This window comes from Triticum aestivum, chromosome 6D (assembly GCF_018294505.1).
Source record: "Triticum aestivum cultivar Chinese Spring chromosome 6D, IWGSC CS RefSeq v2.1, whole genome shotgun sequence".
Taxonomy (NCBI): Eukaryota; Viridiplantae; Streptophyta; class Magnoliopsida; order Poales; family Poaceae; genus Triticum; species Triticum aestivum.
This window is the reverse complement of record NC_057811.1, coordinates 295,731,743-295,745,169: the sequence shown is the minus strand read 5'-3', so window position 1 is coordinate 295,745,169 and position 13,427 is coordinate 295,731,743.

The window sequence follows — 13,427 nt, the reverse complement described above, 5'->3', positions numbered from 1 at the left end:
TAGCTCATAAACGACCTATTTCACCTAGGTTAGCTCATAAAACGACCCATTTCACCTAGGTTAGCTCATAAACGATCCATTTCACCTAGGTTAGCTCATAAACGATCCATTTCACCTAACTTAGCTCATAAATGATCCATTTCACCTAAGATAGCTCATAAACGATCCATTTCACCTAGGTTAGCTAATAAACGATCCATTTCACCTAAGTTAGCTCATAAACGATCCATTTCAACTAATTTAGCTCATAAAAGATCTAGTTCACCTAAGTTAGCTAATAAATGGCATATACTTCTTCTTCTAGTCTTCTTCTTCTTCTTCTATTCTTTTTCTTCTAGTCTAATTCTTCTTCTAGTCTTCTTTTTCTAACTTTCTTATTTGTCATTTTGCAGGTTTCATTCACTTCACGGAAGCCAGCTTCCTATGATGGATTGCTTGTTTTTTCCTTTGATGCACTTCTTGTATTCTGCTCGCTTGCTATGATGGAATTAACTTGCTATGATGAAACTAGATTGCTATGATGAAACTTTGCATATTGTAATATGTATGGATCGATGGAACTATGTGCAACCTACTATGTATGTATGGATGGATATATATGTGCTGGATATTTATTGTGAAAGAGTCCTGTGATATATTTGCTGTGATAATTGTTGGATATAAGAAAAACAGAATAAAAAAGAGGCAGTGCAGGCTCTTTGCCGTCCGCGGCAGACGGCAAAGACACCTTTGCCATCGGTGGCAGACGGCAAAGGGGGCACGTGGCGCCCACCTGTGCTTCCTGAGAGATGGGCCATTTGGCAAATTTGCCTACCGTGGCGGACGGCAAAGCTAAGCTGATGGCAAAGACTTTGCCTTTGCCGTCCGCCGTGGCAGACGGCAAAAAAACAGCGGGCGCTGACGCATTGCTGACGTCAACTGGCGGACGGCAAAGAGGCACTCAAATTCGCCGTCCTTCGCTGGCGGACGGCAAAGGCCGCCGTTAGCCGCCTAACGGACTAACGCTGGCGGACGTCCAGTATTTTGCCGTCCCTCCTCTTTGCCATCTGCCGCTGTAGGCAAAGGACTCTTTGCCGTCCGCCATAAAAAGCAGACGGCAAAGGACCTATTTGCCGACCCTGTCTTTGCCGTCCCTATTTGCCGTCCGCCACTGACGGCAAAGCTCTTTGCCGTCCGCCGTCCGTGCCTTTGCCGTACGCCGTGGCAGACGGCAAAATACTGGATTCCTGTAGTGACAAGTTCCTCATGCCAGCATGCCCTAGCCTCCGATGTCAGAGCTAGTATTCTGAAGCTTTTGCTAGAAGACATACGGCCAGCTGTGGTCCTGCTGAAAAATCTACCATGTACAGATCATCCTTTCTGTACCCTTCAAAGACTAGAGATTTGTCAGATTCCATAAGCACAGGGCACCGATATTTTCCAAATATCACAATCATGTTTAGGTCACAAAGCATTGAGACAGACATTAAGTTGAAACCAAGGGATTCAACAAGCATCACTTTATCCGTGTGCTGATATCCTTTGAGATTGCAACTCTACCTAGGCCCAATACCTTGCTTTTACCAGTGTCAGCAAATGTGATGTGACTCTTGTCAGACGGACGGAGGGTTGAATCCATAAGAATGCTTCGATCACCAGTCATGTGGTTAGTGCATCCACTGTCCATAATCCACTCAGAAGCCTTCGGTGTCGTACCCTACAGTGAAGTTAGGGGGATAGGCTTCACCGAGGGAAATGTGAAGCATAAAACATTTGACGAACAAGCATATTATCAAAGTTCAGATCCTGGTTAGGGTAGATAGGATGTTTGTCAAGGAATCCTAGAACGAAATACATAGTAAGACCATTTTGGCATTTTATCTTGCGTCCCACAAGATGTTTTTGGTCCCCAGCATAAGCATCAGAAGCCTTTGATTTCCGGGTGGAGACCTTTCCCTGCAAAAGAGAGTTAATTTTTCTTAACCACCCACATCTTCAGGGGTGGCTTAGAAGCAATGAGTCTAAGTGTAGCATCTGAGAACTTCGGCTTTGGAGCCCTAGCAAATAGCCTTGCAGGAGGTGAATAATACTCATAAGGGTAAGCAGAAAAGTTCTTGGTCTTATGAACATAGCAGTTTGATAAAACACGCTCATAGTCATAAGTCTGAGTATGGTTTCCCTGCAAAACATTGGCGTTATGGTGACTCTGGTGAGTCCTCTATCTGTATGAAGCCTTTGGTCTGGGGTTTGTCTTCTTCCCAGGTGGTGTCATCATGACATTCACAGGAAGCTTCTCAAGACAACTTTTGGGCACCCAGATCTTCTTCAAAGGTGGTCCATTCCTGCAGTTAGTACCAATATACCTGGCAAACACTTCACCATTCTGATTCTTAAACAGTTTTTAGTTTGCATCAAAGGATTCATCAATGATAATCGGGTTAGCACAAGTGAAGCCAGATAAGGTAGATGGATCCACTGAAGGTCCCTCTGCAGCAACCCATGTGGTTTTGGGGTACTGCTCAGCCTTCTAGTATGAACCATCAACATTCATTTTCCTCTCGAACCCAACACCCTCTTTCCTAGGGTTTCGGTTCAGAATCTGTTTCTTGAGGACATCACATAGTGTCTGATGCCCTTTGAGACTTTTGTACATTCCTGTTTCAAGCAGTGTCTTCAACCTGGCATTCTCATCAGCAATAGTAGTGGTATCCTCAGTAGAGGGGTTAGTTACCACATCAACAGTTGAAGATATTGCAACAGTAGCAGCATTAGAGCATTCAGCAACAGAGACAACATTATCATGCTCAAGACATTTTTGACATGGTGGTTCAAAGCCTTCCTGAGCGGAACTGATCTATTGAGCGCGAAGTGACTCGTTCTCCTTTTGAAGATCTTCATGAGTCGCTCTTAAGTTCTCAAGTTCTTGCTTCCTTTGAAGATAATCATAGGAAAGCTTTTCATGAGTAGTTGAGAGTGTTTCACGACGACTTTCAAGTTCCTCGTACTTAACGTGAAGATTTTAATGTCTTCAATTAAGGACTAAGTTCGAGTCATTTCCGCATCCAACAGGTCATCGCTTTTGTCTAGCAACTTTTGAATATGTTCCATAGCAGTTTGTTGTTCTGTTGCAATTTTAGCAAGTGTTTTGTAGCTAGGTTTAGATTCACATTCAGAGTCATCTTCACTGGATGTTTGAAAGTAAGCATCGCATGAGTTTACCTTGGCACCACGTGCCATGAAGCAGTAGGTAGGAGCAGAGTCATCCTCATCATTAGCATCAGCGTTGGGGACGAGACCATTGTCTTCAGTGTTGAAGATGGACTTGGCGACATACGTTGAAGCCAGAGCCAGGCTTGCCACGCCTGAATCGGAATCCTCCTCAGACTCCACCTCTGCCTCCTCAGAAGCAGACTCCTCCTCTGAATCCATCTCCTTGCCAACAAATTCATGAGCCTTGCTTGATGAGCTCTTCTTGTGAGATGAAGACTTTGAAGAAGACTTTGAGGATTTCTTCTTCTTCGTGTCATCAGAATCATATTCCTTGCTCTTCTTCTTCTTCTTGGTCTCATTGTCCCATTGTGGACACTCAGAGATGTAGTGACCAGGTTTCTTGCACTTGTGGCATGTTCTCTTCTTGTGGTCACGAGTGGAAGCTTCATCATTTCTTGACCTGGATCTTGAAGATTTTCTGAAGCCTTTCTTCTTGGTGAACTTCTGGAACTTCTTCACGAGCATAGCTAGCTCCTTTTCAATATCTTCAGGATCCCCATAACTGCAGTCAGATTCTTCCTCAGATGAGGAAACAACCTTTGCCTTCAAAGCGCGAGTTCGGCCATAGTTGGGGCCATAGATGTCTCTCTTCTCAGATAACTGGAACTCATGTGTGTTGAGCCTCTCAAGTATGTCAGACGGATCGAGAGTCTTGAAGTTAGGACATTCTTGAATCATCAGGGCCAGGGTGTCGAATGAGCTGTCAAGTGATCTCAGAAGCTTCTTGACGATTTCGTGCTTGGTGATCTTAGTGGCGCCAAGTGCGTGAAGCTCATTTGTGATATCAGTGAGGCGATCAAATGTGAGCTGGACATTCTCATTGTCATTTCTCTTGAAGCGGTTGAACAGGTTGCGAAGAACATCAATCCTTGAGTCTCTTTGAGTTGAGACGCCTTCGTTGACCTTGGAGAGCCAGTCCCAGACTAGCTTCGCAGTTTCCAGTGCACTCACACGGCCATACTGTCCTTTGGTCAGATGACCACAGATGATGTTCTTGGCAGTTGAATCTAGTTGAATGAACCTCTTGACATCAGCAGCGTTGACACCTTCACCGACCTTCAGAACGCCATTCTTGACGACATACCAGAGGTCGACATCAATGGCTTCAAGATGCGTACGCATCTTATTCTTCCAGTAGGGGTTATTAGTGCCATCGAAGACAGGGCACGCAGCGGAGACCTTGATTATCCCTGCAGTCGACATAGCTAAAACTCCAGGTGGTTAAATCGAATCACACAGAACAAGGGAGCACCTTGCTCTGATACCAATTGAAAGTGCTAGTTATCAACTATGGGGGTGAATAGGCATTTTTTATGAAAGTCTTCAAAACACGGGGGCTTTGAAGACAAACAGTAGAAATGAACCTATTGATATGCAGCGGAAGGTAGACTACACTAGACAAGCCATAGTCAAGTAAGAAATGAAGTGAAAGCACGAAGACTATCAGCAGCTAGGTAGTATAGATCAGGATGGAAGATAGTATGAAGCCAAACAGTAAACATTCTTGACACAGTGAAGACAATCAGATCATGCAAGCAGGCAATGACTTCACGAAGACAGACAGAAAGTAAAGGGAAGTGAAGGATAGACAGTAGCTTGGTGAAGACAAGGATTTGGTAGACCAGTTCCAGTTTCTGTGACAACTGTACGTCTGGTTAGGGAGGCTGAGATTTAACTCAGAAGACTGCGTCTTCACCTTATTCCCCTTGAGCTAAGAACACTTAGTCCTCACCCAATCACTCTGGTAAGTCTTCCAGGTAGACTTCCAAACCTTCACATACTTCATTCACTGGCAATCCACAATGGCTCTTGGATGCTCAGAACCCGACGCCCAACCGGTTGGAGGATTCACAGTCCTCAAGTCTAACAAGTCTTCAGATCACATGGACAGAAAGACTTCAGTGATGCCTAACACTTTGGCTCTGGGTGTTTTGGGCTTTGTCCTGGCAAGGATCTCTCTCTCAAATGCTTCGGAGGTGGGTTGATCTCAAACGACAAAAGCCGTGCACTAACTCTGAGCAGCCACCAATTTATGGTGTAGGGGGTGGGCTATTTATAGCCAGGAGGCAACCCGACCTGATTTGTCTGAAATGACCGTGGGTCACCAAGGAACCGACACGCGTCCAATGGTCGGATTTCAAACACACGCGGCAGCTTGACTTGGGCTACAAGTAAAGCTGACTCATCCAGCTCTGGATAAGATTTGCTCTCATTGTCTTCGCTCGAAGACATAGGATTTGGTTGAGCATCACATCAGTCACTCTGACTTTGTTCACTTGGACCCCACTTAATAGTACAGTGGTTCCTATGACTCAACAAAGAAGAAAAGGAACTATGAAACAACTATGTCTTCGCACTCCATAGTCTTCATGTAAATGTCTTCTCATGTCATAATCTTCACTATGAATATCTTCACGAACCACCATTGTCTTCAATGTCTTCACACATTTTTAGGGGTCATCTCTGGTAGATAAACCGAATCAATAAGGGACTACTACCTATGTTATCCTACAATTCTCACAAACACATTAGTCCCTCAACCAAGTTTGTCGTCAATACTCCAAAACAACCTAGGGGTGGCACTAGATGCACTTACAAGAAGACACATGTGGGACTTGAAGTCCATGTCCGAAGACCCTCGAGGAGACGACAATTCAGGGGGCACGCCCCTAGGGCTTGTGGCCCCCTCGGAGACCCCCTGACCTCCTTCCTTGGCCTATAAATTCACAGATATTCTCAAACCCTTAGAAGCATCCACGAAAATACTTTTCCGCCTCCGCAACATTCTGTTCTCGTGAGATCCCATCTTGGGGCCTTTTCCGGCAATCTGCAGGAGGGGTCAATCACGGAGGGCATCTACATCAAACCTATTGCCCTTCCGATGAAGCGTGAGTAGTTTACCTCAGACCTACAGGTCCATAGCTAGTAGCTAGATGGCTCCTTCTCTCTCTTTGATCTTCAATACCATGTTCTCCTCGATGTTCTTGGAGTTCTATCCGACATAATCTTCTTTTGCGGTGTGTTTATCGAGATCCAATGAATTATGGATTTATGATTAGATTATCTATGAATATTATTTGAATCTTCTCTGAAATCTTATATGCATGATTTGAGACCTTTGTATTTCTCTTTGAATTATCGGTTTGGTTTGACTAACTAGATTGGTATTTCTTGCAATGGGAGAGGTGCTTAGTTTTGGGTTCAATCTTCCGGTGTCCTCACCCAGTGACAAAGTAGGGGTAGCGAGGCACATATTGTATTGTTTCCATCAAGGATAAAAAGATGGGGTTTTCATCATATTGCTTGAGTTTATCCCTCTACATCATGTCATCTTACTTAAGGTGTTAGTCCGTTCTTTATGAACTTAATACTCTAGATGCATGCTGGATAGCGGTCGATGTGTGGAGTAATAGTAGTAGATGCAGGCAGGAGTCGGTCTACTTGACACGGACGTGATGCCTATATGCATAATCATTCACTTGGATATCTTCATAACTTTGCGCTTTTCTATCAATTGCTCGACAGTAATTTGTTCACCCATCCTATTATTTGCCTTCAAGAGAGAAGCCTCTAGTGAAACCTATGGCCCTGGGGTCTATTTTCCATCATATATTTCCAGATCTATAAACCAAAAATACCAAAAATACCTTGCTGCAATTTATTTACTTTTATTTTGTTTTACGTTTTAGCAATCTTTTATACCTATCTCTATCAGATCTCACCTTTGCAATTGACCGTGAAGGGATGGACAACCCCTTTATCACGTTGGGTGCAAGTGTTTGATTGTTTGTGCATGTTCATAGATTGGAGACTTGCTTGTACCTCCTACTAAATTGATACCTTGGTTCTCGAACTGAGGGAAATATTTATCTCTACTTTGCTGCATCACCCTTTCCTCTTCAAGGGAAAAAACAACGCAAGCTCAAGAAGTAGCAGGAAGAATTTCTGGCGCCGTTGCCAGGGAGGTCTACATCAAGCCTACCAAGTACCCATCATAAACTCTCATCTCTTGCATTACATTATTTGCCATTTGCCTCTCATTTTCCTCTCCCCCACTTCTAAAACAATTTCAGAAAAATACAAAAAGATTTTCCTTTTTATTCGCCTTCTTTTCGTATGCCTTTTTGCTCGTTTGCTATCTTTGCTTGTGTTGCCATGTGCCATCTATTTGCTTTCTAAAAATCTATTGACATGGATCCACTTAAAGTTTTCTACTTGGATCATCTTTGATCCATATGTGCTCGTGCTGAAACTCCAACTAGTTTAGTTGAGGGAAAATCTTTAGATGAGCATGCTCATTTTGTGCGTCACCGTTTGTCTAAAAAAGGGAGACTCGTATGGAATGAAATAAATTGTTTGTTGTGTTATGCTTGGAATCTTTGTGAACTTTGTGATTTTACTTGTTGCTCTAAGAACCCTAAAAAACACCTTCCCTACCTATGTGAGTTTAATGATAATGAAATATTATCTTCTTATGAAAAGGGTGTTTATAGTTACTATGATATCGAACAAATTAAAGAATTGTTGCTTTTAAGGGTGCTTATGAAGTTGCTTCCTTGATTGAAAAGTATGATATTACTCTCTAAAACTCTAAATATTTTTACATGCTTAGATATTGCTATGAAAACTATGCTCATAATGCCTATGTTAAGGAATTTATTGAGAGAATGACCGTTGCTTTGGAAGAAAATAATGATATGCATGAATCTATAGATAGTTATGATTCTGTTGATTTGATTGAAATATCCCTTGATGAACAGGATGCTTGCTATTCTTGTGGCCATGATGCCAATATTTATGGAGATGAATTTGCTATAGTTCCTTATGTTAAACATGAGATTATTGCTATTGCACCCATACCTGATAGTTCCTTGAATCAAAAGCATGATTGCAATGATGTTATTAATGTCAATTGTGCTAATGATATCCAAAACCCCAAGCTTGGGGATGCTAGTTTTGCTATGTCCTCTACTTATTGTAGTGATCATGATTGGGGTGATAATGCTTCTTATAAAATTTATTTAAGCCTCATGATGAATATGTTTGCTATAATAATAAAACTGGGTTTGGAGAGGTCATGACTTTATTTGATGATAATCCCACAATTTTGGAAGAGTGTCAACTTTGCATGCATGTGGATCATGTTGAGAATATTTTATGTGATAGTTATATTGTTGAATTTGATTATGATCCTAGATGTAATTATTATGAGAGAGGAAAACATGGTTTTAGAAATTTTCATGTTACTAAATTACCACTTGTTATGTTGAGATTGCTATTGTTCCTTTCTTCTTCCTTGCATATGCTAGTTTTTGCTTGCCTTGATAATTTTTTTGCTTATAAGATGCCCATGCATAGGAAGTATGTTAGACTTAGATGTGTTTTTCACATGCTACATGATGCTCTCTTCGTGTTACAATTGCTATCTTTCATGTGAGCATCATCGAAATTATCAATGCCTAGCTAGGGGCGTTAAACAATAATGCTTGTTGGGAGGCAACCAATTTTTTTTTGCTTTTTTGGTTCTGTTTTCAATAAAATTTTCATCTAGCCTCTGGTTAGATTTTTTTATATTTTAATTAGTGTTTGATCCAAGTAAGACCGTTGGGATGGCTTATGGTGATAGTTGATTTGATCTTGCTAAAAAACAGAAACTTTTGCACCCAGTAAAATAATTTTCATTCTTATCATAAGCGCAATAAAATACTGATTCTTTTTGCACAAGATTTATATACAAATTTCTTTTGTTATCCTAATTTTTCAGAATTTTTGGAGTTACAGAAGTATTCGTTTACAGATTACTACAGACTGTTCTGTTTTTGGCAAATTCTGTTTTCTATGTGGTGTTTGCTTATTTTGATGAATCTATGGGTAGTATCGTGGGGTATGAACCATGGAGAAGTTGGAATACAGTAGATATTACACCAATATAAATAAATAATGAGTTCACAACAGTACCAAAAGTGGTGATTTTATTTTCTTATACTAACGGATCTCATGAGTTTTCTGTTGAGTTTTGTGTTGTGAAGTTTTCAAGTTTTGGGTAAAGATTTGATGGACTATGGAATAAGGAGTGGCAAGAGCCTAAGATTGGGGATGACCAAGGCACCCGAAGTTAATATTCAAGGACAACCAAGAGGCTAAGCTTGGGGATGCCCCGGAAGGCATCCCCACTTTCGTCTTCGTTCCATCAGTTAATTTACTTGAGGCTATATTTTTATTCACCACATGATATGTGTTTTGCTTGGAGCGTCTTGTACGATATGAGTATTTGCTTTTTAGTTTGGCACAATCATCCTTCCTGTACACACCTTTTGAGAGGGACATGCATGAATCGTGAATTTATTAGAATACTCTATGTGCTTCACTTATATCTTTTGAGCTAGGCAACTTTGCTCTAGTGCTTCACTTATATCTTTTTAGAGCACGGCGGTGGCTTTATTTTATAGAAATTGTTGAACTCTCTTGCTTCAATTATATTATTTTGAGAGTCTCTCTAAACAGCATGGTAATTTGCTTTGGTTATGAATTTAGTCCTAATATGATGGGCATCAAAGAGGGATATAATTAATAAAAACTTTCATATAAAGTGCGTTGAATACTATGAGAAGTTTGATTCCTTATGATTGTTTTGCGATATAAAGATGGTAATATTAGAGTCATGCTAGTGAGTAATTGTGGATTGGTAGAAATACTTGTGTTAAAGTTTGTGATTCCCGTAGCATGCACATATGGTGAACCGTTATGTGATGAAGTCGAAGCATGATTTATTTATTTATTGTCTTCCTTATGAGTGGCGGTCGGGGACGAGCAATGGTATTTTCCTACCAATCTATCCACCTAGGAGCATGCATCTATTACTTTGTTTTGATAGCTAATAATTTTTTGCAATAAGTATGTGAGTTCTTTATGACTAATGTTGAGTCCATGGATTATACGCACTCTCACCCTTCCACCATTGCTAGCCTCTCTAGTACCGTGCAACTTTCGCCAATGCATTAAACCCACCATCACCTTCCTCAAAACAGTCACCATACCTACCTATTAGGGCATTTCCATAGCCATTCCGAGATATATTGCCATGCAACTTCCACCGTTCCATTTATTATGACACGCTTCATCATTGTCATATTGCTTTGCATAATCGTAAGAGAGCTAGCATGATGTTTTCATGGCTTGTCCATTTTTTGATGTCATTTGCTACGCTAGATCATTGCACATCCCGGTATACCACCAGAGGCATTCATATAGAGTCATATTTTGTTCTAAGTATCGAGTTGTAATTCTTGAGTTGTAAAGTAAATAAAAGTGTGATGATCATCATTTTTAGAGCATTGTCCCATGTGAGGAAAGGATGATGGAAGCTATGATTCCCTCACAAGTTTGGATGAGTCTCCGGACTTTACAAAAAAATAAAAGATACCAAAGAAGCCCACCAAAAAATGAAAGAAAAGAGAGAAGGGACAATGCTACTATCTTTTTTCACACTTGTGCTTCAAAGTAGCACCATGATCTTCATGATAGAGAGTCTCCTATGTTGTCACTTTCATATACTAGTGGGAAACTTTCATTATAGAACTTGGCTTGTGTATTCCAATGATGGGCTTCCTCAAATTGCGCTAGGTCTTCGTGAGCAACCGAGTTGGATGCACACCCACTTAGTTTCTTTCTGAGCTTTCATACACTTATAGCTCTAGTGCATCTGTTGCATGGCAATCCCTACTCACTCACATTGATATCTATTGATGGGCATCTCCATAGCACATTAATATGCCTAGTTGATGTGAGACTATCTCCTTCATTTTGTCTTCTCCACAACCACCATATTATATTACACCTATAGTGTTACATCCATGGCTCACGCTCATGTATTGCGTGAAAAGTTGAAAAGGTTTGAGAACATCAAAAGTATGAAACAATTGCTTGGCTTGTCATCGGGGTTGTGCATGATTTAATACTTTGTGTGATGAATATGGAGCATAGACAAACTATATGATTTTGTAGGGATAACTTTCTTTGGCCATGTTATTTTGAGAAGATATGATTGCTTTGTTAGTATGCTTGAAGTATTATTAGTTTTATGTCAATTAAGCTTGGGGATGCTTGATACGTCTCCAACATACATATATTTTTTGATTGTTCGATGCTATTATATTATCTGCTTTGGATGTTTTATATGCATTAATATGCTATTTTATATTATTTTTGGGACTAACCCATTAACCTAGAGCCCAGTGCGAGTTTCTTTTTTCTTGTTTTTGTGTTTCGCAGAAAAGGAATATCAAACAGAGTCCAAACAGAATAAAACTTTCGCGATGATTTTTCTTGGACCAAAAGACACACGTGGGACTTGGAGTCCAAGTCAGAAGACCCTCGAGGAGACGACAAGCCAGGGGGCGCACCCTAAGGTTTGTGGCCCCCCTCCAAGATCCCCTGACCTCCTTCCCTTACCTATAAATTCACAAATATTCCCAAACCCTCGGAAGCATCCACGAAAATACTTTTCCGCCGCCGCAACCTTCTGTTCCCGTGAGATCCCATCTTGGGGTCTTTTCCGGCGATCTACCGGAAGGGGATTCGATCATGGAGGGCATCTACATCAACCCTATTGCCCTTCCGATGAAGCGTGAGTAGTTTACCTCGGATCTACGGGTCCATAGCTAGTAGCTAGATCTCTTCTTCTCTCTCTTTGATTTTCAATACCATGTTCTCCTCAATGTTCTTGGAGTCCTATCCGATGTAATTTTCTTTTGCGGTGTGCTTGTCGAGATCCGATGAATTGTGGATTTATGATCAGATTATCTATGAATATTATTTGAATCTTCTCTGAATTCTTATATGCATGATTTGATATCTTTGTATTCCTCTTCGAATTATCGGTTTGGTTCGGCCAACTAGATTGGTATTTCTAGCAATGGGAGAGGTGCTTAGTTTTGGGTTCAATCTTGCGGTGTCCTCACCCAGTGACAAAGTAGGGGTAGCGAGGCACGTATTGTCTTGTTGCCATAAAGGATAAAAAGATGGGGTTTTCATCATATTGCTTGAGTTTATCCCTCTACATCATGTCATCTTACTTAAGGCGTTACTCCATTTTTTATGAACTTAATACTCTAGATATGCTGGATAGCACTCGATGTGTGGAGTAATAGTAGTAGATGCAGGCAGGAGTCGGTTTACTTGACACGGACGTGATGCCTATATGCATAATCATTGCCTTGGATATCATAGTAACTTTGCGCTTTTCTATCAATTGCTCAACAGTAATTTGTTCACCCACTGTATTATTTGCCTTCAAGAGAGAAGCCTCTAGTGAAACCTATGGCCCCCGGGTCTATTTTCCATCATATATTTTCAGATCTATAAACCAAAATACCTTGCTGTAATTTATTTACTTTTATTTTGTTTTATTTAGCAATCTTTTATACCTATCTCTATCAGATCTCACCTTTGCAATTGACCGTGAAGGGATTGATACCCCTTTAACGCGTTGGGTCCAAGTGTTTGATTGTTTGTGCAGGTGCATAGATTGGAGACTTGCTTGTACCTCCTAATGGATTGATACCTTGGTTCTCTAACTGAGGGAAATACTTATCTCTCCTTTGCGGCATCACCCATTCCTCTTCGAGGGAAAAACCAACGCAAGCTCAAGAAGTAGCAGCCGTAGATTTCACTAGTGGCTTTTGGAACTTGCGGCGGCTGGAATTGTGTTTTGTCCACTCCCCTAGGGTTTCTGGAATATCTGGGGATTTATAGGGAGAAGAGGCGGTGTAGGAGGTCACTGAGGGGGCACAACCCCCCTGGGCACGTCTGGGCCCCCTGGCATGCCCTGGTGGGTTGTGCCCACATCGGGCCTCCCCTCTGGTACTTCTTTGGCCCACTAGTTGTCTTCTGGTCCCAAAAAATTCTCCAAAAAGTTTCACTGCGTTTGGACTCCGTTTGTTACTGATATTCTGTGAAGTAAAAAGCAAGCACAAAACAGCAACTAGCACTGGGCACTATGTCAATAGGTTAGTCCGAAAAAATGATATAAAGTTGCTATAAAATGATTGTAGAACATCCAATAATGATAATATAACAACATGGAACAATCAAAAATTATACATACGTTGGAGACGTATCAGCCGCCCAAGGGAATGACCCCAGTATGTCTAGCCCCCAACCACAAAGGGCCATGAGGG